This window comes from Ahaetulla prasina, chromosome 9, assembly GCF_028640845.1.
Source record: "Ahaetulla prasina isolate Xishuangbanna chromosome 9, ASM2864084v1, whole genome shotgun sequence".
Taxonomy (NCBI): domain Eukaryota; kingdom Metazoa; phylum Chordata; class Lepidosauria; order Squamata; family Colubridae; genus Ahaetulla; species Ahaetulla prasina.
The window spans coordinates 12,366,815-12,394,648 of NC_080547.1; positions in this window are offsets into that span (position 1 = coordinate 12,366,815).

Consider the following 27,834-nt stretch of genomic DNA (forward strand, 5'->3'; position numbering starts at 1 on the left):
GGCCTCCTTAGATGCCTTCAACATGAATGACGTTGAGCTGGCCATGCTCCCCCTGACACACACACACCGAGGTAGATCAAACACAATCCTGATTCAGCCCTCAATGTAATCGAGTTTGACACCCCTGGGCTAAAACCTTCTTTTTCTTTCCTTTCTTTGCCTCTTGGGTGGATTGTGTCTTCAGGCTTTCAATCCAATTACAGGTTCATCGCATTTCTCATTGCGTAACCCATGGGGACCAATGGGGAGCTATGGAAGAGATTGAAGCAACTAGATCTCTGGGGAGTTCACTCCGTCTGGTGTTATCTACAGGCATCCCCGCTCAATGCGCACCCATTTTTAAGTGTGTCTTTGCCACCAGAACCTGGTTGAGATTTCCCAAAAGCTGGGGTCTTCACAACACACAACATGTGTGTATGTGTGTGCTTTTCCCTGCATGGAATGACACACCCTCCTAAACTAAGGACAATTCCCATCAATAACTAGCTTCAAGTGTCCACAGTTTGTTATTCGCCATAAATAAAAAGGACCACACACACAGAGAGAGACACACACACAATGGAGCTCATTCGCGTCCAAATATGTAGCACCACTAAGCATTTAACCTCCCCACAATACCTCTGGTTTGGAGCCAGGGCATTATGGGATATTTAAATGTTCATTACAATCTAATCAACGGATACGATGAAGGGCCAGTCAGACGTCAAACAAAGCCTGTGGTTGCGTTATTGTTCATTTTTAAGTGACTAGCAGAGAAGGTTTCTATTTCAGAGTTACCCTGGAAGAAAAAAGGGGAAAAAACAACACATTATTCTGAAGTAAGATTTGCTTTTGAAGTTAATTGACGCGGTGGCTCGGGGGTTATGACGTTTAGCTTGTCGATCGAAAGGTCAGCAGCTCGGCGGTTCGAATCCCTAGTGCTGCCGTGTAACGGGGTGAGCTCCCGTTCCTTGTCCCAGCTTCTGCCAACCTAGCAGTTTCGAAAGCACGTAAAAATGCAAGTAGAAAAAATAGGGACCACCTTTGGTGGGAAGGTAACAGCCTTCCGTGCACCTTTGGCGTTGAGTCATGCTGGCCACATGACCACGGAGACGTCTTCGGACAGCGCTGGCTCTTCGGCTTTGAAACGGAGATGAGCACCGCCCCCTAGAGTCGGCAACGACTAACACATATGTGCAAGGGGAACCTTTTATAGCATCATTTAATGGTGGCTTGACAGTGAATATTTACACATACGCTCTCACGATTAGACTTCATATAGAAAGGCGTGGACAATTCTTTTTTTTTTTTTTTTACAGAAATGATCTGTAAATGAAGTTAATAATTGTCCCATCACTCACACCCTGAGAGAGAGAGAGAGACATATAAAGATAGAGACCCGGATTTCTGCTTAGGCAAATTAGACAATAAGAAATTGGGGCGCCTTAGCTGTTCCTAACAGACACTGTCAACTCCGAAGCGAAACTGGCTGAAGCCATCTTGTGCTGCCTCATAGTTGCCGCGAAGCCTAAGAGAGGGAAGGGAGGTAGGAAGTAGATAGCCCAAGCTAACAGTCAAAACCAGAAGTTTTCCTGTGGGAACCAAGGTCATCGTAACAGATGGAAGGAGGAGAGGAGCCAGCCAACTATATGCATCGGATGATGTGATCGGTGACACCTGGGAGGGGTTATTTTTACTCTTTTAATTAGGTGAAAACTGCGGGGACTTTTAGAGCTGGTTTTCACTGGCTGTGCCGATGGGATGTATCCAATAAACATGTTCTTTAAGGAATATACCTGCCTCAGAGTTCTGCTTTCAGTGAGTGCGTCTCTCAGAACATTGACAAACACATCTGCAAGAGGGTGTTTTTAAAAAATGGCCAAATGAATGTCTCTTACTCAGGATTTCCCATGCTTGTCAATTTCCAGGTGTATGGACTTCAACTCCCAGAATTCCCAGAATAACCATTGGTGGGGATTCTTGGAGATGAGGTTCACTCAGCTTCAATTTGTCAAGGTTGGTAATGCTGCTCTAACTGCAAGCTGGGAGGACTATCCTCTCTTTACGTGCATTTTTTTTTTCATGCGTGCATGCAAAATAGAGGCAATGCTCTCGCCTGTCATCTTGAATTTTTTGACCTCTGAACAATCGTTGTAGGTACCATACAGGTGTCAGCTGCATTGACCACGGTATGCATTGACCACTGCATTGGCCACGGTAGCCATGGTTGCTGTTTTCTGCAGTTCCTGATTACCTGGATGATCACTGTCAGTCCTTCAAGGTAGAACAGACTAGAAATCCAATGACAGGTAGGTCAATGAAAGGACTACTTTTATAGTAAAGCTATAGTAACGGGAATCCTGCCATTATGGATATGATTCCATTCTTCTTTCCTGGATCATCATGGGAACTAGGGGGAGTTTCTCTGAGATGTTTTCTCAAATTACATAGAGCCGTGGTTAGAATGCAGTATTGCAGGCTAACTCTGCCGACCGCCAGCAGTTCGATCCTGACCGGCTCAAGGTTGACCCAGCCTTCCATCCTTCCGAAGTCAGTAAAACAAGGACCCAGACGTTTGGGGGCAACATGTTGATTCTGTAAACCACTCAGAGAGGGCTGTGAAGCGGTATATAAGTCTAAGTGCTATTGTTAGTATATTCTTGTCCCAGACTCAACCTTCTTTTATCTCTCCAGTCACATAGTAGGGACACTTCTCCTGTCCCTCAAGACCACAGCCTCTTCTCCCCATAATCACACATTTACCACCTTTTCCTTTTAGAAGCTCAAACGGTTGAATCTTGAAATTTCAAATTCTCAAATCCCAGAGGAAAAAGGCACACAACAACTCACAAAAACTGGAATGAACTTGCTTAACTGAAAGGGAAGTTGCTTATCTACTGAAGTTGCCTCTTGCCTGAGCTGTCAAAACTGCAGCATTTGTGGTGAGTTGTTCAGCTTTGCTCTCTGATAGGTCCCTTTTCTAGTTTCCGTAAGAGACTGTAATAGAAGCAGAAACAGGAACAAGGGCTCCTTGTCAAGTAAATAGGTTTTTAGACCAATTTCTTGGGAAATCAGACTGTCAGTTTTTGACATTAAAAGGTAAGTGCTGAATTTTGTTGTTGCGCTGGTTTGTATTTTCCCTGGGATTTATCTGGAAGATTTTTCTTTTTTTAAAGCAATGACGTATTTGTTTTTTTATTTTAAGAACCTCCATGAGATCCTGCAGTAAATCGAAAGCCTCTAATTATCTCACCCAAAACAAGTAGCAGGAAGATGGAGTTGTGCCAGCAAAGTCTGCAATGCTTTAAGGAGCATGACCGTCTGTTTGCTCAGAGGCGACTTTATCACTCCCCGAAGTCCAGTCCTCCAGATATGTTGGATTTTAATTTCCTTAATCCCTAACAGGAGCCTCTGAGCTTTGAAGAGCATGGATGCTCAGCCGTGTTCGTGGAAATGAATTTTGCCTTTTGCCTTGCAGTTTTCACACCGCGCATATGGACAGACTCAGGCCTTGGTAGACAGCACTGATCTCCTCTGATGAGATAAAGAGATAGAGAGAGGATTTGGTCTGGTGTGCTTTAATAAAAACGAGCAAGGCTGTTTGTATACAGTTGTTTGAGATTTTCAAACCTTTAAAGGTGTTTGCACATCTTTAAATTCTCCAATTCCTCCAGTCATCCTTTGGCTACAGGAGAAGGACTTTTGAACTCCAGAGGCCCAGGAGTCAACATCTGGAGAGCCTCTAACTTTTTGCAGTCAAGATTTAGCATCCTATGGCTTTCATTCCAAGGTGGTATTCAGCCGGTTTGTATCGGTTCGTACCGGTTCGTGCGAACTGGTAGCAGAGATCGTGGGTGCCCCCCCCCCCACACCCCGGCTTTATGATGTCCTATTTAGGCACATTTTCGAGGCCGGGCACATGCACGGAAGGTAGGTTTTTTTCTAGAATGCTGACAGCAATACAAGGAAATAAATGTCAAAGTTGCTTTGGCAAATTCAGCATCTGAACCCTAACGGGAGAATTGGGTACTGACTGTCACTGGAAGCACTGAGAAGGCAGGGGTGCGGGGGATATCTAGTAAGACTGCAAGGAAGGCAGGAAGGCCTCTGTCTTTGGACGCATGTCTGATTGTCTTTTTTTCCCTTCGTGCACCGCTCTCTCTTTGCTGCCTGCTCGACGTCGACTTCATCTCGCCTCTGACAGACCCTATCTGATCGTTAATAATATAATAATGAAATAGCAGCTGGAGAGACACTTGGATAATCATCTAAGCAAAGGCTCATTAGCACGGTGGAACAATCACTGCCATGTAATAACACATCCCAGGAAATTTCAATTAAAATGGAAAGTTGGTTGCAGTTTTGCATTAGAGCGGGAGCCAGCCAATAGTGTAATTACTGGCAGGCAGGATGAGTCAAGCCTCTTTTTTTTTTTTGCAGCTGGGAGCCCTCCCTGGAGGGGTGAGTGTGGGGGGAGACAAGGGAGTCTCCGGAGGCCGTTTTTGTCCCTTTTGGGAACTGAGTGGCAGGTGAACCGTACAGCTGGTTCGGTCTCCAATCAGAGAAAGAGTTTTCCCTCCACCAGCTCTGATGCTGCGGCCTACTTCTAGATGATTAGCCTCTGTGTCAGCCAATGGTTTTCATCTCGTGATTATAATGCAGCCATTGAGCAGGCTCTTCTCCTTGCTTCAATAGATCAGGGCGCCATAGGAACAGCACATGAGCATCATTGTAAGTCTGGCACGCTTGAAGAGAGCTGGAAGCCAATCCAAAACTGCCTTTCCTGGCCAATGAATGGGGACAGAGAAACTTAGGCAGCCATTGGTTGTCTGCTGAGCTTTAAGGGCTGGCCTCGACTTACTCTTCCCTTGGTTTCACCTTGACAAAGAATCTCTTCCCTCTTTATAAAAATGGGATTTGGCGCATTTGGGAGGGTAACAAAAGACCAGGTTCTATGCTGGGCTGCATCTAGGCTACTTTTCTCTGTCTTCAACTATCCTATTGGGAAGCAAGAGTTGAGGGTGAAGCTGAGAACGGTATTCTATCTTCTGGTCAATTAGTCCAGGGATGAAATCCAGCAGGTTCTGACAGGTTCTGGAGAACCGGTAGCGGAAATTTTAAGTAGTTTGGAGAACTGGCAAATACCACTTCTGGTTGGCCCCAGAGTGGAGTGGGAATGGAGATTTTGCAGTATCCTTCCCCTGGAGTGGGATGGGAATGGAGATTTTGCAATATCCTTCCCCTGGAGTGGGGTGGGAATGGGGATTTTGCAGTATCCTTCCCCCAAGAGTGGGGTAGGAATGGAGATTTTGCAGTATCCTTCCCCTGCCATGCCCACCAAGCTACGCCCAACAAGCCACACCATGCCCAACAAGCCATGTCCACAGAACCGGTAGTAAAAAAAATTGGATTTCACCACTTTAATAGCTCCTCCCTTGATGTTCTCAGAGTATATCTTTCATGATACGAATAGCTGCTTTAGTTTGGCAAGAGTCTGTCTCTGCATGAGGAACAATAAAGGAAACTGCAAGGATATCTTTTTTGGGGTTTGGAGTCTGATCACTGGCAAATCCTCCAGCTCCAATTGATGGTGTGGTCTCCTGCCATTCTGAATTAGGGAAGATGCAAACCATTAAAGTCTTTAAAAAAACTTGACTTAGGGGAAATAACACCAACCTCAAATAAACAAGGAAAGTGAAAACTCTCATCTTCACAACATGCATAGAATAGAATAGAATAGAATAGAATAGAATAGAATAGAATAGAATAGAATAGAATAGAATAGAATAGAATAGAATAGAATAGAATAGAATAGAAGTTCTTTATTGGCCAAGTGTGCTTGGACACACAAGGAATTTGCCTCTGGTGCATATGCTCTATACATAAAGAAAAAATAAAAAACGTTCATCAAGTATCATAAGATACAACAGTTAGTAATAGTCATAGGATACTAATAAGCTATCAAATCATACTAGGAAACAATAAAAACAATATAAGTTGTAAAGATACAAGCAACATGAATGTAGCCATAAGTGAGAAGAGATAGGTACTAGTAACGATGATGATGATGATGATGATAATAATAATAATAATAATAATAATAATAATAATAATAATAATAATAATAATAATAATAATAATAATAATAATAATAATAATAATAATAAAGTCTTAGTGGTTAATTTAACAGTGTTGAGGGAATTATTTGTTTAGCAAAGGGATGGCGTTCGGAAAAAACTGTCCTTGTGTCTAGTTGTTCTGGTGTACAGTGCCCTATAGCGTTGTTTTGAGGGTAGATGTTGAAACAATTTATGTCCAGGATGTGAGGGGTCTGTAGATACTTTCACAGCCCTCTTTTTGACTCGTGCAATATACACAAAGTATATCCCCCACTTCTACAGCTTTGCCCCTGCACCTGAATCCGTTGGGTGCCAAAAGATAATAATTTTCTCCTGTAGGGTGGAATGTAGTCTGGATTCCCAGGAGGAATTCTTCATATATACTGGAGAACCAAGAGACAACAAAGCTTAGATAGCTTCGGTTGGGAGGAAGAGAGTTAAGACAGCTCCTCCCTAGAAGTTCTCGGAATGTATCTTTAATGATGCCAGGAGTTTTGCTTTAGTGTGGCAAGATTCTGTCTATATGTGAAGAACAATAAAGAAACAGCTTAGAAGTAGCTTTGTGTGTCTTTGGGGGCCTGACAATCACGTATACCTGCACAAAGATGGGAAGTGAGAGCAAAACCCAATAGCCATCCTCAATAAATAATGGGGGGGGGGGAAACTGCAGTCTGTTTGTTAAGGCAGAACCGCAGGTAACTAAGCAGAAGCAGACTAGGAAATAGTTACTGTGCCTGCAGGATGAATCTGAAGCTGAGAAATACTGAGAAACACTGCAAACTCAGGATAGGCTATTACTGCATGCTAACGGTCTTGTCCCCAGAGAAAGCTGTACGGAGGTCTTTCTGGCTTGGAAAATCCAGAGACTGAGGGTTTTTAATTCAGCCTTGAAAGAATCCACCCGCAGCCCTCCTCACCTCTGCAGCTGTCTGAAAAAGGACCTGCGTATATTTTGAATAGTGCTACGTATCAGCAGCAAATCAACAACTCTGATTCCCGCTCCCCCATCCTCCTCTACTGCTTCTCACTTTGTTTGATGAAAGAGAGCTTGCTCTCAAAATTCCTTCTGAAAGGAAGTAGAAACTATTACAAATGGAGAGAGGTGCCTTTGCATAGGTTTAGCTATATATATGGTAGCCAAGAAGTCTCTACATGAAGGTAGACTTCAATCAATCTTGCAATCACAACAATAGAATAGAATAGAATAGAATTTTTTTATTGGCCAAGTGTGATTAGACACACAAAGAATTTGTCTTGGTGCATATGCTCTCAGTGTACATAAAAGAAAAGATACATTCATCAAAGTACAACACTTACAACACTTAATGATAGTCATAGGGTACAAATAAACAATCAGGAAACAATCAATATCAATATAAATCGTAAGGAGAAGAAGAAGAAGAAGGGGAAGGGGAAGGGGAAGGGAAGGGGGAGGGAGGAGGAGAGGGAGAGGGAGGGAGAGGAGAGGGAGAGGAGAGGGAGGAGGGGAGGTGGAGGGGAGGAGAAGGAGGAGAAGAAGAAGAAGAAGAAGAAGAAGAAGAAGAAGAAGAAGAAGAAGAAGAAGAAGAAGAAGAAGAAGAAGAAGAAGAAGAAGAAGAAGAAGAAGAAGAAAACACAAAATGCCATCGCTTTAAATTGACAAGCCAAGAAACAGCTGCTGGAAGGAGGTTTTTACTTGCAGAAGCCAAGTGACATTCAGCATTTCGTTTCTGGGTCAGCTGAACAACAAACTGGATAAGAGGAGGGATTCTTATATGGTTCTATGTTTTTGAAGTTTTGGGGTTTGTGCAACATGGGCTTTGTGTTTCTAAAAAGGTTTGGGCGATTTCCATTGTGAAATATCCTGTCTTGAATTGAGTTTTCTGCCTGCTTGTAAATGGAGCCGAACTTCCGGCTTCCACTTTCTATGATCTCTAAGCACCGGTAGCAGTTTTCTGCTTACAAAGTTTCCTTTATGCAGCTGGCAGGAATGTGGAATGAGTATCAGACAGGTTCCATGTTAGCAGCTTGATTTTTCCTTGCTTTTCTGGGAGCCTTTTCTTATGAGTAATATTTTATTTGGGGAAATGAAGAGGGAGGAGTTTGATTCCTTCCCAAAGCAGGCTAGTGGGGTGGGAAGGAATGGGGATTTTGCAGTATCCTTCCCCTGGCACACTCACCAAACCATTTGACAACCACCACTGGTCAGTTTGTTTTTCTTGAACCAGTTGAATTTTTTTCCCCTTTAGACTTCAAACTTGATCCAAAATTTGTCCCTGTTGAATCCTGAACTCAAGTCAATTCCTGACTGGTTCACCCATCCCGCAAAAGGAAAGGATCACCATTCGTTAACAGATAAGCCTGCATCTTCAGCCTCTTGATAAACCAAGATCAATCTTTACTGGAACGCTTGCCCCAACATCCATGCTATCATCGGTTTCAACATTTTCCTTGACATTAATTCATCATCTCCAAGATGGCTCCTCATTGATGAGCGATGCAGAGGGGGAAAAAAAATCCATCTCATAAATATCGAGTTTTTATTTGCAGAACAGCTCATTTTATGCAAATGAAGCCACGGGCTGCAAGAAGTAGTTTATTTTAACAGTCACCTGTGGAGACTGTTTTCTCAGGTTGATTGGAGTAGGGAGAAATGGGGGGAGCGGAGGGCGCTTTGTAGTTTACTTGCAGGGTTTCAAAAATAATCTTTTGTGAGCGAAAGCGCCTCTTAAGAGAGCAAAAGAGAAAGCAACGGGTGCGGTTTAGCGCACCAACACAGGTTTTCATAACACCATCCTTATTTGTAATGCTTTGCACCAAAAGGTCTCTGGATTTCCTGAATGTCTTGAGAAAGAAGGAGGGTGGAGGAGAGGAAGGGAGAGAGAGAGGGAGGGAGAGGGAGAGAGGGAGGGAGAGGGAGAGAGGGAGAGAGAAGGAGGGTGGAGGAGAGGGAGGGAGAGAGAGAGGGAGGGAGGAGGAGGAGAGGGAGAGAAGGAGGGAGGGAGAGGGAAAGAGGGAGAGAGAGAAGGAGGGTGGAGGAGAGGAAGGGAGAGAGAGGTAGGGAGGGAGAGGAGAGAGGGAGGAGAGGAGACAGGGAGAGAGAGAAGGAGGGTGGAGGAGAGGAAGGGAGAGAGAGAAGGAGGGAGAGGAAGAGAGGGAGGGAGAGAGAGAAGGAGGTGGAGGAGAGGAAGGGAGAGAGAGGGAGGGAGAGGGAGAGAGGGAGGAGGAGGGAGAGAGGGAGAGAGAAGGAGGGTGGAGGAGAGGAAGGGAGAGAGAGGGAGGGAGGGAGGGAGGGAGGGAGAGGGAGGGAGGCAGGAGAGAAAGAGAGGGAGAGGAGAGAGGAGAGAGAGAAGGAGGTGGAGGAGAGGAAGGGAGGGAGAGAGGGAGGGAGAGGGGGAGGGAGGGAGGCAGGGAGAGAAAGGGAGGGAGAGGGAGAGAGAGAGGGAGGGAGGGGGAGAGAGAGAGAAAAATCTTAGTACTGGCTGCTTCTGAAATATTAATAAGGCTCAAAAAGATTCAATTTAAGTCAGGAGCTTCTTGGTGAAATTTTAAGCCGTCCTTTTTAATACTGTTTTATGTAAACCCCTTACTAAAAGCTCCTGGGTAATTTTGAAACAATCAGTGGAATCCTAAGGAGAAAAAATAATCGGATGAGCCAATATTTACCGCAGGGGAACTTTCACTCAAATTTGGGGAGAGTAGGCAGCAAGGAAGACTGAATTTTCTATACGGGCTTGGTTGATGAAATGAAAAAGGACAAGAATGTATCTTTCCAATGCTTAGGTCAGGTAATATTTTCCCCCACCCGTATATACTCAAGAATAAGCCTACAGAGTATCTGAACAGTGAGTTGGCACAAGCATAGCATGTGAACTAATGCACTTGGCGTCTGATCGGTTAGTTAATAATTTTTTGGCTTAGCATTCTATACTAATCCCACTATTTTTGTCAGGTACGAAAGACGAAGTCGACAAATGAAAGTTCCATTCAACTGATCTATTGCTAAAAGCGTATATACAGGAATCTTCTCTACTAACAGTCAACTGGAGTTAGATAAGAGCCAACAGCACTCAAGGAGGGTTGCGCTTAATTTATTTGTGACCACGTAGAGATTCTAGACCCATGATGGTGAACCCATGGCACGTGTGCCAGAGGTGGCACACGGAGTCATATCGGTGGGCATGCGAGCTCAGCTCTGCCAGCTGATTTTCGGGCCTTCTGTGCCCACTGGAAGTAGGGAAACAGGCTGTTTCCTACCTCCAGAGAGCTGGGGTGGGGAGAGGCCCTTTTTTTGCTCTCCCCAGGCTCTAGAGCCTCTCTAGGGGCATGGGGAGTGTGAAAACGGCTTTCCCCACCCCCCAGAGGCCCCCTGGAGGCCAGAAACAGCCCATTTGCCAACTTCCACTGGGACCAGAAGGTCCGTTTTCTGCTCTCCCCAGGCTCCTAGGGAGGCTCTGGAGCCTGGGGACAGCAAAAAACGGGCCTACCAGGCCCACCATGCCGTTGCGTGCCAAAAGCAGGGGGAGCAGGGGGGATAGCATGCGCGAGGGCGAATTATGGGTGTGGGCCAGTGGTGGGATTCAAGTAATTTAACAACCGGTTCTCTGCCATAATAATAATAATAACAACAATAATAATAATAATAATAATAATAACAACAACAACAACAACAACAACAACAACAACAATAATAATAATAATAATAATAATAATAATAATAATAATTATTATTATTATTATTATACCTAAAACAGCCTGGACCCGGCTGTTTTAGGTAATTATCGTCCGGTCTCCAACCTTCGCTTCGCGGCGAAGGTTGCAGAGAGTATGGTGGCATATCAGTTTCCCTTGCACCTGGATGAAACTGTCTATCTAGACCCGTTCCAGTCCGGTTTCCGACCCGGTTACAGCACGGAGACGGCTTTGGTCGCGTTGGTGGATGATCTCTGGAGGGCCAGGGATAGGGGTTGTTCCTCTGCCCTGGTCCTATTAGACCTCTCAGCGGCTTTCGATACCATCGACCATGGTATCCTGCTGCGCCGGTTGGAGGGATTGGGAGTGGGAGGCACCGTTTATCGGTGGTTCTCCTCCTATCTCTCCGACCGGTTGCAGTCGGTGTTGACAGGGGCAGAGGTCGGCCCGAGGCGCCTCACTTGTGGGGTGCCGCGGGGTCGATTCTCTCGCCTTCTGTTTAACATCTACATGAAGCCGCTGGGTGAGATCATCAGTGGTTTCGTGTGAAGTACCAGCTGTATGCGGATGACACCCAGCTGTACTTTTCTACACCGGACCACCCCAACGGTTATCAAGTGCTGTCCCGGTGTCTGGAGGCCGTCTGGTCTGGATGGGGAGAAACAGGCTCAAGCTCAATCCCTCCAAGACAGAGTGGCTGTGGATGCGGCATCCCGGTACAGTCAGCTAAATCCGCGGCTGACCATCGGTGGCGAGTCACTGGCCCCGATGGAGAGGGTGCGCAACTTAGCGTCCTCCTGGATGAGCGGCTGTCTCTAGAAGATCATTTGACGGCCGTCTCCAGGAGAGCGTTCTACCAGGTTCGCCTGGTGCGCCAGTTGCGCCTTTCTGGACCGGGAGGCCCTATGCACGGTCACTCACGCCTCGTGACGTCTCGCCTGGATTACTGCAACGCCTCTACATGGGGCTTCCTTGAAGGGCATCCGGAGGCTACAGTTAGTCAGAATGCGGCTGCGGGTGATAGATGGAGCCCTCGTGGCTCCCGTGATAACACCCATCCTGCGAGGCTGCACTGGCTACCTGTGGCCTTCCGGTGCGCTTCAAGGTTTTGGTGACCACCTTTAAAGCGCTCCATGGCATAGGGCCGGGTTATCTATGGGACCGCCTACTGCGACCAGATACCTCTCACCGCCCCGTGCGCTCTCACAGAGAGGGACTCCTCAGGGTGCCGTCAGCTAGGCAGTGTCGTCTGGCGGCGCCCAGGGGAAGGGCCTTCTCTGTGGGGCTCCGCCCTCTGGAACAAGCTCCCCGGACTCCGTCAACTTCGGACCTTGAACCTTCCGTCGCGAGCTCAAGACACATTTATTCATCTGTGCAGGACTGGCTTAGATTTTAAATTTACAGGGGTTTTAAATTGATTTTAATATTTATATTTTTATTTTTAATAATAGGGCATTGGAATAAGTTTTTTAAAGATTATTTTAATTTTGTATATTGATGTTTTATATGCCTGTGAACCGCCCTGAGTCCTTTGGGAGATAGGGCGGTATATAAATTTAAATAATAAATAATAAATAAATAAATAAATAATAAATAAATTTGTATACCGCCCTTCTCCCGAAGGACTCAGGGCGGTGAACAGCCAAAAATAAAAATGACAATCAATACACACAGTAAAATAAAAACACTAGTTAAAAAACTTATTTAAATTTGGCCCAAATTTAAAAATACATTTAAAATCCCAAAAACTAATTAAAAATTTAAAACCCTAAAAACAACTAAAAGTTCTATGCCAGTCCCGCGCGGATAAATAAATAGGTCTTATGCTCGCGGCGAAAGGTGCGAAGGTCTGGAAGTTGTCGAAGTCCAGGGGAAAGCTCATTCCATAGGGTAGGAGCCCCCACAGAGAAGGCCCTTCCCCTGGGGGTCGCCAGCCGACATTGCTTGGCTGACGGCACCCTAAGGAGTCCCTCTCTGTGAGAGCGCACAGGTCGGTGGGAGGCAAACGATGGCAGTAGGCGGTCCTGTAAGTAACCCGGTCCTAAGCCATGGAGCACTTTAAAGGTGGTAATCAGCACCTTTAATGATTTCTTCCAACAACCAGTTTACCAAACTGCTCAGAAAGTTAACAACCGGTTCTCCTGAAGTGGTGCGAACTGACTGAATCCCACTACTTATGTGGGCACTTGCGTGCACGACACACACACACACCCCGTGCTCCCCCCGCTATTGGCACATGATGGCAAAATGGTTAGCCATCACTGTTCTAGACTGATTTCACTCCACCTCCAGCTTCTGCCACCCTTGTTCTACAATTTTCGATTGTGGTTTTATGATTCGTGAAAAGAAACAATTAGTCTATGGGGCCAAATCAAGGCTTGGGTTGTTTTCCTATGAATGGTTGCATCTTGTAAAGTCTTGATGGTTAAAATGACCACTTTTCAGCTATGCAGTGACTCTTCTGTGTTTTGTTTTGTTTTCATTTGAATTTATATCTCGCCCTTCTCCGAAGACTTAGGGCGGCTTACATTGTGTTAAGCAATAGATTGTGTTCACAATTCCTTGTGTTCAGCTATAGATCCAGCTACTAATTCATCATGATCAAGACAGTGGTAGGTTTCAAATTTTTTTACTACCGGTTCTGTGGGTGTGGCTTGGTGAGTTGTGGCAGGGGAAGGATAATGTAAAATCTCCATTCCCTTCCCACTCCAGGGGAAGGTTACTGCAAAATCCCCATTTCCTCCCGATCAGCTGGGACTTGGGAGGTAGAGAATAGATAGGAGCGGGGCCAGTCAGAATTTTTACTACCGGTTCTCCAAACTACACAAAATTTCCACTACCGGTTCTCCAGAACCTGCTGAAACCCACCTCTGCTTCTCAGCCTTCAGTCGCCTTTCTCATCTCCATCCTCACATTTTTCTGGACCGTCAAAACCAAATTCCTTTCCCAACAAACTCACCGTCGCTCATCATAGCTCCGCGTAGCTCCCATATAACACCGCTCCTGCGCAGACTGCACTGGCTACCTGTGGCCTTTCGAGTGCACTTTAAGGTTTTGGTTACTACCTTTAAAGCGCTCCATGGCTTAGGGCCTGGGTACTTACGGGACCGCCTGCTGTTACCACATGCCTCCCACCGACCCGTACGCTCTCACAGAGAGGGACTTCTCAGGGTGCCGTCCGCCAAGCAATGCCAGCTGGCGGCCCCCAGGGGAAGGTCCTTCTCTGTGGGGGCTCCCACACTCTGGAACGAGCTTCCCCCGGGTTTACGCCAAATACCTGACCTTCGGACATTCCGTCGCGAACTGAAGACATATTTATTTATTTATTTATTTATTTATTTATTTATTTATTTATTTATTTATTTATTTATTTATTTGATCATATTTATATACCGCCCTATCTCCCGAATATCTTTTTATTCGCGCGGGGCTGGCTTAAATTGAATTTTATTAAATTTTAAATTCTTATTAACTAATTTTAAATGGGGTTTTTAGTTCATTGTATACTTTTCAGGCCAATTTTAAAATAAGTTTTTTAATTGCATTTTAAATTGTATATTGTACTATTTGTTTTTATTTTGCCTGTACACCGCCCTGAGTCCTTCGGGAGAAGGGCGGTATAAAAATCAAATAAATAAATAAATAAATAAATCATCAAAAGCACGAGATTCTGACTGCAAACACACACACACACACACCCTCCCCAAAAGAAGGGAACCAACCCTACTCTATCCCCTCGGGACACCAAACTTGCAATCTGAGCTCTAGAATGATGTTGTTGGTGTTATTGTTGCTGCAAGTCGGTAGGCTTGGCTTCCAAGGGGTAAGGAATGTTGGTTGGGTGCCAGGAAATAAAGACAGGTCCCTTGAAGCTACAGTGCTCCACCAAGGGGGTAAGAAGTAGTGCACCTAAATATTCTTCCCCCCCCCCCCCCGATCCCACAAGCTATAGAAAGGGAAACTTGCCTTCCCTACCCTGGAGCAGATCACCTGGAGAGAGAGGGGGGGGCATTCCAACAGGGTAGAGAGGAAGCCACAATGCGGGTGAAAGGCTGGTTAACACATGTTTTCAGGGGTTGATCGTGTCTCAGGCACGCTCAGCAAAGTATTTTTTGCTAAGGGCCTAAGGACTAGGCTCTGCCAATGGGCCTTGGGGCCCCAAGAGATGGGTCTCATTCTGGAGGGGGATTAATGGATTGAGATAAGACCACCCAGCCGTGCATCCTGCTCCCTTCCTCCCCATCTGTGTCCATTATTTTTAAACCGGTTTTAGGGTTAATATTTATGGTTTTCAGGTTTTATCTTGTTGTTTTTATCGTAAGCCGCCTAGAATTGCCTCCAGATGAGATGAGTGGCATGAATCAATCAATCAATCAATCAATTAATCAATTAATTCATACCCCACCTTTATTATTTTCCTAATTGGACATTCTCCTCCTCCTCCTCTTCTTCTTCTTCTTCTTCTTCTCCTCCTCCTCCTCCTCCTCCTCCTTCTTCTCTACCACACTTGGTCCTCTTCCTCCTCCTCTTCTCCTCCTCCTCCTCAATTTCTCCTCCTCTTCTTTCTTCTTCTTCTTCTCCTCCTTCTCTACCAAACTTTGTCCTTCTCCTCCTCCTCCCCCCTCCTCCTCCTCCTTCTCTCTTTCTCCTCCTCCTCTTCTTTCTTCTTCTTCTTCTTCTTCTTCTTCTTCTTCTTCTTCTTCTTCTTCTTCTTCTTCTTCTTCTTCTTCTTCTTCTTCTTCTTTCTCCTCCTCCTCCTCCTCCTCCTCCTCCTCCTCCTTCCTCTTTTCTTTCCTCACTTTTTCCCCTATCCTCTTTTTTTTTGGTCTCCCTTCTCAAAAATAAATAAATAAATAAACCGGCAAGAAATCTGTCAGTTTCTTTTTCCTTCAGCTCTTCATTTTTGCAAATCTGACAAATCCAATGTGTTGAAGCTAAAGGATTTTTTTTAAAAAAAAGATCATTGCACTAAATAGTTTTTGTGCTCCGTGAATAGAACCGTTCAGTGAGCAGAGCCATTATTGTTGAGATGTGGTCCAAAGCACATTGTTTCTGCAAATACTATTTTGTCCAAGACTTCCTGACCAGTATATATTTTCTACCGACTTCTACAATCACTTAACCTGACAGAATCGAGGGAACTGCTGTGGATTTGCATTCAAATATGAGCTAAACAGATTTCTCTCCTGTCTGTCCTTATTTGTCCCATCTTACTTGAGCTAGTAAAAAAAAAAAATCCTAAATATGGCTTTTTACAACCAAGCTCATTTCTGAAAGATAAGCTTCTGCCTGTTTCTAAGCGCTTTTCAGTTGTTCCAACTAATTCTGTGTTCAGCGGGATCAAATTGTTTTTGGCGGTGGGTGGGTGGGTGTCCTTGGCCAGCCATGACAATGGATGTCTAATTTGTTTGGGATTAGGCAACGCACACGCCATGTTGGGCCATCATTTCAGAGATATTTCCTGACTCAAACATTAAAACAGAAAAAGCAAGGATGGGCAAAAAAGCCAAGGGAGCAGGAGGGGATTCTGACTTCCTGCTGGCTTTCTTATGGGAAACTGGCAAGGAGCATTGAATTCCTCCCCTCCCCTTTCTTCCCTCCCCTTTCTTCCCTTCCCTCCCCTTGTTCCCTTCCCTCCCCTCCCCTTTCTTCCCTCCCCTTTCTTCCCTTCCCTCCCTTCCCTTCCCTTCGCTTTCTTCCTTTCCCTTTCTCCCCTTCCCTTCCCTTCCCTCCCCTCCCTTTCCTCCCGTCACTTCCCTTCCCTTCCCTTCCCTTCCCTTCCCTTCCCTGCCCGTCCTTCTTTTCCCTTTCTTCCCTTCCCTTCCCTTCGCTTTCTTCCCTTCCCTTCCCTTCCTTTCCCTTTCTTCCCTTCCCTTGTTTTCTATTCTATTTCATTCCATTCCATTCCATTCCATTCCATTCCATTCCATTCCATTCCATTCCATTCCATTCTATTCTATTCTATTCTATTCTATTCTATTCTATTCTATTCTATTCTATTCTATTCTATGTATAGCCAGATGCAGCCTCTGCTTTCTTTTTTTCAACGTTTACTATATTGTTTCATCTTACTAAGCAACCCCATTATACCTAGTAGACTTGGTAGGGAGTGGGCATTTAAGCAGGGCACTAGTTTTTATAGGAAAGGGAGTGAATTGCACGTGGGTAGTTAGGTAAAAGGGATACACCTGCAGTCCCAACTACCCTTCGCAGTTGGCACGCACATAACTGTCCTTCTTTACCCATGGGTGGGACAAGAACTGGGCTAGGAGCCATGGTGGCACAGTGATTAGAATGCAGTACTGCCAGCTACTTCTGCCGACTGCTGGCTGCCAGCAGTTCGATCCTGACCGGCTCAAGGTTGACTCGGCTTTCCATCCTTCCAAGGTCGGTAAAAAACGAGGACCCATATTGTTGGAGGCGATAGTCTGACTCTGTAAACCGCTTAGAGAGGGCTGGAAAGCACTGTGAAGCGGTATATAAGTCAAAGCGTTATCGCTATTGCTAAATCAAGATTGCTGAGGTCCTTCCTGCATTCTGCCGGGTGGAATATATCACACGGTAAATGAAGAGTGTTGTTCACTGCCATCTACCGGGAATGCAGCTCACCAACACCTTAATTTCAGAAGGCCCCAAATCATTTCTTGGAGTCATTTCTGCTTCTGTTTCTGTCTGAGCTTTTCCTTCGCAAGGATGTTCCCTCTCGTTTCACGGTGTGAAAAGTCTTCGTAACACCCAGGAGGACCCAGATTGTTGGGGGCAAATATGCTGACTATGTATACCACTTAGAGAGGGCTGGAAAGCACTATGAAGAGGTATGTAAGTCTAAGTGCTATTGCTATTTTCCTTCCTTCCTTCCTTCCTTCCTTCCTTCCTTCCTTCCTTCCTTCCTTCCTTCCCTTCCCTTCCCTTCCCTTCCCTTCCCAGTGGTTAGACTTCAGTATTGCAGGCTAATTCTGCCAACTGCCAGAAGTTCAATCCTGATTGGCTCAAGGTTGACTCAGCCTTCCATCCTTCCAAGGTTGATAAAATGAGAATCGAGATTGTTGGGGGCAAATATGCTGACTCTGTATACCACTTAGAGAGGGCTGGAAAGCATGTGAAGCGGTATATAAGTCTAAGTGCTATTGCTATTTTCCTTCCTTCCTTCCTTCCTTCCTTCCTTCCTTCCTTCCTTCCTTCCTTCCTTCCTTCCTTCCTTCCTTCCTTCCTTCCTTCCTTCCTTCCTTCCTTCCTCCTTTCCTTTCCTTTCCTTCCTTCCCTTCCCTTCCCTTCCCAGTGGTTAGACTTCAGTATTGCAGGCTAATTCTGCCAACTGCCAGCAGTTCAATCCTGATTGGCTCAAGGTTGACTCAGCCTTCCATCCTTCCAAGGTTGATAAAATGAGGACCGAGATTGTTGGGGGCAAATATGCTGACTCTGTAAACGGCTTAGAGAGGGCTGTTAAAGCACTGTGAAACAATATATAAGTCTAAGTGCTATCGCTATTTCATCTGCAAGCTGCCCTTGCAAATGTCTGGAGATTAGTCGCTGTTTTAATCCATCTAATAAATCCTTCAATATAGATGGTGCAAGATTGACTGATCTTTGGTGGACACAACCTTGGATACGATTTCTGTGCATTAGAAGTTTGAATTTCACCCCTGGGAGTTCTACCCAATACAGAGAGATCAACATTTTTTTACTACCGGTTCTGTGGGTGTGGCTTGGTGGGTGTGGCATGGCTTGGTGGGCGTGGCAGGGGAAGGATATGTAAAATCCCCATTCCCTCCCAATCAGCTGGGACTCGGGAGGCAGAGAATAGATGGGGGCGGGGCCAGTCAGAATTTTTACTACTGGTTCTCCGAACTACTCAAAATTTCCGCTACCGGTTCTCCAGAACTGGTCAGAACCTGTTGAAACCCACCTCTGAGGGACACCATTATTGAGCGCAAAATGATGGTTGCAAATCATGCCGGTTTTTAATCTGGTTCTCACATGACCGACCTGAAGAGATGTCACGGTCACACAACACACTTACGTGCGTCTATGCTCCAACACATCAACACAGAGACATTTGTCCCTGTTGTGGTCCACCAGCAGCCTGTGGAGCTGGCAGTGGAGTTGGACAGCGATGAGGCTGAGGAAGAACATGGGCCAGTCCTGGAGGTTGGGGAAGGCCTGGATGAGGGCTCTGCATCGGAGGCAGAGGTGCGGCCAGGGCCATCGGGGAGTGAGGTGCAGACTCCAGAGCCTCCAGAGGCTGACAGTAGTCAGGCAGAGGAACAGGAGGAGCCTGTTCCTAATGCACGCATGTGAAGAGCTGCCAGAAGGCAAGAGCAGCTGAAGCAAAGAGGACGACTCGGGAGTAGGGCCAAGAGATGATTGGCCCCTCCCATAAGGCTTAAAACAGACCAGGAATGGGCTCTTTGTTGGGAAACAACATTGATAGCTTTGCTCCTTGTCTTGCTGCATTTATTTCTTGTCGGCAACTTTTATTTTTATTTATTTATTTTTATTTATTTGTCACAACAATATATGTAGGCATCATACAAAAAGATTATATAGTATATAAACATATATATGAGTAAATATTAGGAGGTATAAGCACATATATATATATATATAGGAAGAAGAAAAGAAAAACTCTGTGGCTCAGACTGCTAATGCAGTCTGTTATTAACAGCAGCTGCTTGCAATTACTGCAGGTTCTAGTCCCACCAGGCCCAAGGTTGACTCAGCCTTCCATCCTTTATAAGGTAGGTAAAATGAGGACCCAGATTGTTGGGGGCAATTAAGTTGACTTTGTATATAAATATACAAATAGGATGAAGACTATTGCTAACATAGTGTAAGCCACCCTGAGTCTTTGGAGAAGGGTGGGATATAAATGCAAATAATAATAATAATAAAAAAAAACAATAGGACAGGAATGGTAGGCATGTTGGTGCTCTTATGCACGCCCCTTATGGTTCTCTTAGGAATGGGGTGAGGTCAATAGTAGAATGTTTTTGGTTAAAGCTTTTGAACTTTTGCCAAGAAAAGCCTTTGGCAGTTTGTCTAATTAGACCAAAGTTGGTGATAAGACTGAAGAATTGTGTTAGGAAGAATTTGTTTTGATTTAGTTTGGACGACTTTCTCAGCTGTTCTAATAAAGTTTGTTTGTTTTTGAACTGATTGCATCTACTGCTACCTGCTTGGGCCTGGGTCACAACAGTCCCAATGTTTCTTGGAAGGAAAGGCCATTGCAACAACTCGATTCTTATAATATTATTGGCATTCTAGAAACCTCAGCTTTTATTGGCTTAGGATGTGATAGTTCTCTGGAGAGAATGTGGCCATTTGTACCGCCAGCAATTAAATTAAGAGGGGGAAAAAAAAACACGACAATTGAGCATGGACATAATTGCATGTCTTTGTGTGCATGCGGGTTTCCTCTTCTGAAAACAAGCGTGAGCAGCAGAGAAATTAAATGCTGTTCCTGGTCAGTCCTGAGTTACAATTATATTCCCACCAACTCTGCCAGACAGAGTGGGCACGGCCAGCCCCTTAACCCCGCGGGCTCTGCCACGGGGAAAATAAACCGCCCAGCCAATTTGTAGAAGTGAATCTTTCCTCTGATCTCCCAGTAGGCACTCAAAGACGAAGGACGACCTGCTGCTAACTTAGCCAGCCCTGCTGAAATAATTTCTTGAACGCAAGAGTCAAAGGCTGTAACCCGACCAAAGAGGAAGGGGGGAGAGAGAGAGAGAGAGAGAGAGAGAGAGAGAGAAGGAAAGGCAGAGAAAGAGAGAGACAGGGAGAGGGAGGGGAGGGGAGAGAGGGGGAGAGAGAGAGAGACAGGGGGAGGGAGGGAGTGTGTATGTGTGTGTGTGAGAGAGAGAGAGAGGGAGATGGAGAGAGAGATAGAGAGAAGGGAGAGGGGGAAGGAAAGGGAGAGGGAGGGAGAAGGAGAGAGACAGAAAGGGAGAGGGAGAGGAAGGAGAAGGAGAGAGAGAGAAGAGAGGAGGGGAGAGGGAGGAGGGAGAGAGAGAGAGGGAGTGTGTGTGAGAGAGGGGAGGAAAGAAAGAGAGGAGGGAGAGGGGGAGGGAAAGGGAGAGACAAGGAGAGTGTGTGTGAGAGAGAGGGGGAGAAAAGAGGGAGGGGAGTGTGAGAGAGAGACAGAGAAAGAGAGGGAAAGAGGGAGGGAGGGGGAGAGAGAAAAAGAATGAGAGTGGAGGAAGAGGGAGGGGGAGAGGAGGGAGAAAGAGAAAGAGAATTTTCTCCTTTGGATAATAGTTATCTTTTTCCCCGCCTCTGCCACACTTCAGTTAAACTGGAATCATTTGGCAGCTAGGCCATCTATATTATAGACAAAATCCTATATGCATATAAAAATAGACAACAGCACGCTATGCCACAATGGTCATAAGTGTGAAAAAAACGCTCATAGGTCACTTTTTCCAAGGGCCGTTGTAACTTTGAACAGTCACTAAGTGAACTGTTATAAGATCCTTCTCTGTGGGGGCTCCTACTCTTTGGAATGAACTTCCCCCTGGTTTACGCCAAATACCTGACCTTCGGACCTTTCGCCGCGAACTGAAAACATATTTGTTTGTTCGCGCGGGGCTTTCTTAAATTGTCTAGATTTTGAATTTTAAATTTTATTTAAGTCTTAAATTGTGGTTTTTAGATTTTTAACCATTTTAATTTTCGGCCACACTGTATAATAAGTTTTTTAATTTACTTTTAATTGTACATTGTTTCTTTTTTACCTTGGCTGTACACCGCCCTGAGTCCTTCAGGAGAAGGGCGGTCTATAAATCTAATAAAATAAATAAATAAATAAATAAATAAATAAATCGAGGACTATCTTTATTAATTCTGTCCCCTGTCTCATCCAGGAGCTTGTTCCCTGGTTTCACTTATTATCAATATTAGTGGTAACGATAATGGTTGTATTTTTGGGTTGGCGGTATTTTAGTCTGCTGTCTAACCTTTTAAACATTCTCTTTGTGAAAGTAGAGATGCTTTCACTATATTACCCCCGATTTTACATAATTATTAATTTAAAGGTCTTTTTTTAAAAAAAAAAAATCGTTCTGCTTTCACTCTCTCATATGTGCATTTCACAGAGGCGGGCAATTCTGATGCAATTTATCTTAATATAAGCTCTTTAAAAAAACACAACAACAACAAAAACATAACCAGCCCTGTTGGTTTATCACCTACGCTGAGTATCTTTTTCAACACTCTTTTAAATAAACTCTCTTTTAAAAAATTTATATTTTGCAGATTTGACATCCAACGGGGAAAAAAACCAAAACAAAACCCAAAACCTCAGACAAAGGGCTTTGTATACCCTGATAGGTGGCTTACGAGTTGGAAATGAAACTGTTGAAGAACTTATTTTACATTCCAAAGTGGTCGCAATTGCAATCCGGCGGGATAAAACGGCCTTTTTTTTTTTTTTGATACGCTGTTCACCGTTTAACAAGATGCTTATCTTCCCCAGCGCCCGTTTTTTTTCTCCCCCTCCTTCGCTCATTTAATCTTTCAAAGTCATAATTATCTAATATTAATGTTCTCGCCATTACTGCCTTCTCAGATGAGAAGAAATGGGAGGGGGGGGGGAAAGGCAGGTTGTCCGCCGAGACAAGAAACTTGGAAATTAATACAATATTTGCTCAAGATTGATTTTAGGCTGCAGTGCCCACAGATCGCAAAACCCCCATCTGTTTAAAAAAAGTATCAAATACTAATTATCTAAAAAGAAGAGCCTTTGTGTGGCAGGGAAAAAATGAAGCCGCGTGCTAATGGAGAGATGCGGAGTTCATATCAGTTTCTGTTTTCGGGATGGGTGCGTGTGTGCTTCTACAAATAAGTGAATAAGAAAATTAAAAGAGGTGGGGGAGAAAAACGCCTCCCGATACCTATTGGAAAAGCAGCTGTACAAGTGGCTGGAGACTAGAAAAAATGAATAGTGATGAAAGGGGAGAAACAAATAAATGCAAGTTGTGTGTAAGATAGTATATAAAGTGTACAAATTTAAATATTCTAAGTGATAGGAATTATAAGGTGGCTCATGTGGTTAAGACACTGAGCTTGTCGATCGAAAGGTCGGCCGTTCAGCGGTTCAAATCCCTAGTGCCGCGTAAGTGGGTGAGCTCCCGTGACTTGTCCCAGCTTCTGCCAACCTAGCAGTTCGAAAGCACGTCAAAAATGCAAGTAGAAAAAATAGGGACCACCTTTGGTGGGAAGGTAACAGCGTTCCGAGCGCCTTTGGCATTGAGTCATGCTGGCCACGTGACCACGGAGACGTCTTTGGACAGCGCTGGCTCTTCGGCTTTGAAACGGAGATGAGCACCGCCCCCTAGAGTCGGGAACGACTAGCACAGATGTGTGAGGGGCACCTTTACCTCTACCTTAAGGGATAATGGGACAAGAAGGATATAAATATTACAAAGGGAATTGGGAAAAAAATGTAAATATTAGGAGATCACCGCTATGAAACAGTTGTAAAAAGGGAATATACATTACGTGTTTTGTGTTTGTTATGTTGTGTTGTGTTATAAATAACAAAACTTTAAATAAAAAAGGTAAAAGCGGCTGTTGGAGAAGGGAATTATTCATCCGTGAAACAGTAGGAATGAAGAATTCATCCCAAGAAGGAGCAGTGGTGCTGTTTCAAATCATTGGGACTAGCAGAATAGTGGCAGCTGTCCTACAATGGCTCCTTAGGGTACCCACGCCCACCCCCCAAATTTGTTCCATATCACCCATTCGGTATCTCACAGTAGATTTTTGTGCCAGTACTTTATTAACTGGGTAGTTATCACTGCTGGATGTGACATTTTGAGACGGATTTGGGGAGGAGGAATCTTTCAAGCGAATTACCAAAGGAGTGAAAGGATTAGAAAGCAAAATATGGATTGTTGTTATTTATCTGTTTATTACACTTGTATCTGTCCCCTCATCTCATGTCAAGTGAAGCTGGGCGGTTTAGAACCGTAGAGGATGAGACGTAGATTCTTTGATCACCAGAAGTGAAACTTCTGGAAGATCTGGTTTAGGAGAACATCTCAAGAAAGCAAATGAACTTGATGCTCAAGCAGGAAAACCTATACTTGGGATGGCGAACCTATGGACGCGTGCCAGCTGTTTGAGTCCACGCATCACTCTCAGATGGCCCTGGCCCCATCTCTGCCTCCGATGCAGAGCCCTCATCCGGGCCTTTCCCTGACTTCAGGACTGGCCCATCGTCCTCCCAAGCCTCCTTACTGTCCAACTCCGCTGCTAGCTCCTTAGGCTGCTGGCGGACCACAACATGCCCAGACTCCATCCCGCAAGGAATATGAGGTGATGATGATGATGATACGTTTCCACTGGTTAATTTGTCTAATGGTCAGGAAATTCCTCCTTAATTCCAGGTTGCTTCTCTTCTTGATTAGTTTCCATCCACTGTTTCTTGTCTTGCCTTCAGGTTCTTTAGAGAATTGCTTGACTCCGTCTTCTTTGTGGCAGCCCCTGAGAGATTAGAACACTGCTATCAGGTCACCCCTAGTCCTTCTTTTCATTAGAATATTTCATAATTAGGCAGATAATGAATATAGCTCCCTTTCAACTATACCCCATTTATTCTGGAGAAGAGTCGTGCCAAGGGCCAGGATAGCTCAGGCTGTTAAGAAGCCTGTTATTAGAACACAGTAGCCTGCAATTACTGCAGGTTCAAGCCCGGCCCAAGGTTGACTCAGCCTTCCATCCTTTATAAGGTAGGTAAAATGAGGACCCAGATTGTTGGGGAGGCAATAAGTTGACTTTGTAAAAAAAGAATGAGACTATTGCCTTATACACTGTAAGCCACCCTGAGTCTTCAGAGAAGGGCAAGATATAAATGTAAACAAAAAAAATAAAATAAATAAACTGGAAGGTTGAAGATCTCAGCTTTCATTCCCAACCATCATCACTTAAAAGGATTTCAGTAAAAATTCTATCTCAGAATTTCTGGAATCTTGGATATTGTTGCTAGAGTTGGCTCACATTTCTAGGGTAGATCTTGGTAGTCTGATCTCATGGTGACGTGCCGTGTGTTCACAGATTCGTGCTGCTTATCTGCTTTTCTTGTTGGAGGCTTATCCTGCCAAAGGAATCTTTTTTTAAAATATATATATATCTTCTTCTGAGATACATCATTGGTTTATCCAGCTTAGACCCGTCAACACTGACTATCAATGTCTCTTCCAAGTTCCAGACAGGAGTCTTTTCAAATCCTATCAGAAGATGCTGGAGCATGAAGCTAAATCTTTTGCACAGAACAGATGTGAGCTAGTACCGAATTATAATCCTGATCTTCTCACATGGTCTTTCCATGCTTTTTACGACCTCGATTTAGGATGAGCTGCAGTGAAAACTGGGTCAGATTAGTCATTGCTGAGGCTTCTAAAGTAGAGCAGTCACTCCCCAAAAGGTGCTTTTTCAAGAGGCAACTGGACTTTGTTTTCCCTTGAAGATGTTTTGCTTCTCATCCAAGAAGCTTCTTCAGTTCTGGAGTTCTGTTCTCCAGAACTGAAGAAGCTTCTTGGATGAGGAGCGAAACCTCTTCAAGGAAAAAGTCCTCAAAGTCCAGGTGTCTCTTGAAAAAGCACCTTTTTGGGACAACCACGGCCTGGATGACTGAGAATTTATTTATTTTTTATTTATTTATTTGATTTTTATACCGCCCTTCTCCCGAAGGACTCAGGGCGGTGTACAGGCAAGATAAAACATACAATGTACAAGTTAAAATGCATTTAAAAAACTTATTTTAAAATTAGCTTGAAAAAATTAAAATATGCCGTGAACTAAAAACCCCATTTAAAATTAATCAAATTTACAAAATTTAAGATTAAAATTCAATTCAAGCCAGCCCCGCGCGAATAAAAAGGTGTGTCTTCAGTTCGCGACGAAATGTCCAAAGGTCAGGTATTTGGCGTAAGCTCGGGGGAAGTTCGTTCCAGAGTGTGGGAGCCCCCACAGAGAAGGCCCTTCCCCTGGGGGCCGCCAGCCGACATTGTTTGGCGGACGGCACCCTGAGAAGTCCCTCTCTGTGAGAGCGTACGGGACGGTGGGAGGCATGTGGTAACAGCAGGCGGTCCCGTAAGTACCCAGGCCCTATCTCCAATAGACATTTAGAAAATCCTTGGGTTGGCATCTCTTAGGCTAGAAGGAAATGTTTTGATTTGGGTGGAATTGCTTATCTGAAAAGGCCAATTAGAAATCACAAAGGCTCCATAATATACTACAAAGAAGGGGAAAGAAATGGAGTGTCCCTCAGGATAAAACCAGACAGTTCTTCAATACAGAAGTCTAACTGTATCGATTAACAGAAGACTTAAAAATAAATAAGCCTGACCTCTGCTCTCAAAGCCAGCTCGGTTTCCAAACTTCTTAAACTTACTTAAGCAACATTTCTGTTATTCACATATAATGCTCTAACACACCCATAGCACACACAGAGAGACACATAAACACTCTGCATTTCACACAATGCACAATGTTATTTCTGTTCTTTGATGCCTGCTTCAGTGCTCATGCTCAACGATTATTTCCCCATTCCAAATTTCTCCCAGAGCAACTGCTAAAAATAAACCTAGATGTGTTGGTCAGTTGTACGTGAAAGTGTATGTGGGTAAACATAATGTACATGTAAGTTTAGAGCTGGAGTCTCCAATCCTGGCATCTTTAGGGCTTGTGGACTTCAACTCCCAGAATTCCTCAGTCAGGCTCCAACCCTGGCATCTTTATATCTTTATTTCTATAACTGTCTGGTTTGGCTCTGCAAGCCAACAAGACAGACACAGACTTCAGAGGATCATTAGAACTGCAGAAAAAATGATGGCTACCAACCTGCCTTCCATTTAGGATCTGTATACTGCACGAGTCAAGGATTATAATTTAGTTAGGAAGGAAAATTTTTTAGTATATGTTTGCTTTATTTTTACTATACCTTGTGTTTATTTATTTATTTATTTATTTATTTATTTATTTATTTATTTATTTACTTACTTACTTACTTACATTTATATCCCGCCCTTCTCCGAAGACTCAGGGCGGCTTACAGTGTGTAAGGCAATAGTCTCATTCTATTTGTATATTTACAAAGTCAACTTATTGCCCCTCCAACAATCTGGGTTCTCATTTGTTCCGGGAAGTTGGGGGGGGAGGGGGTTTGGGAAGGAGGGGAGGGGGAAAGGCGGAGGCGGAAAGGGAAATTTTGTAAAACTTTTTCAATTAAAAAAAAAAAAAGAGGGCTGTGAAAATATCTACAGACCCCTCACATCCTGGACATAAACTGTTTCAACTCCTACCCTCAAAACGACGCTATAGAGCACTGCACAGCAGAACAACTAGACACAAGAACAGTTTTTTCCCGAACGCCATCACTCTGCTCAACAAATAATTCCCTCAACACTGTCAAACTATTTACTAAATCTGCACTACTATTAATCTTCTCATCGTTCCCATCACCCATCTCCTTCCACTTATGACTGCAAGACTGTAACTTTGTTGCTTGTATCCTTACGGTTTATATTGATGTTGTTTCCTGATTGCTTATTTGTACCCTATGACTATCATTAAGTGTTGCATCTTATGATTCTTGATGAAGGTATCTTTTCTTTTATGTACACTGAGAGCGTACGCACCAAAGACAAATTCCTTGTATGTCCAATCAAGAAGATGCTTGTCTATGCTTCAAAGTTCTGTTAGCAGCACTGAGTGTTTTTAAGCACACAGGGTTTTTTTAAAAAAAAAATCTGGAAGAATAAATCAGTTTAATTCCCTAAAATAAATTCACTCCCGGGTCTTCAATGATGAAAAATTCCTAGGGAAAAGGCCTTTGTCTTCATCCTTCTTGGCAATCAATTGTTGGGCCCATCACAGAGGTGAGAATAATGTTCTTGTCAAAAGCCCCATAAGCAGAGCAACGGATGGCTGGGTCAGCATTTGAGGACAATCATAGATCATCGCCTTTTCTTCTGCAGGAAGGAGGGTTCCTCCAAGGCATAAACTCTCTTTTCTCCTCTGGAGGTTGCAGGCCAGGGTGGAGAAAACCCCATCAAACATCAGT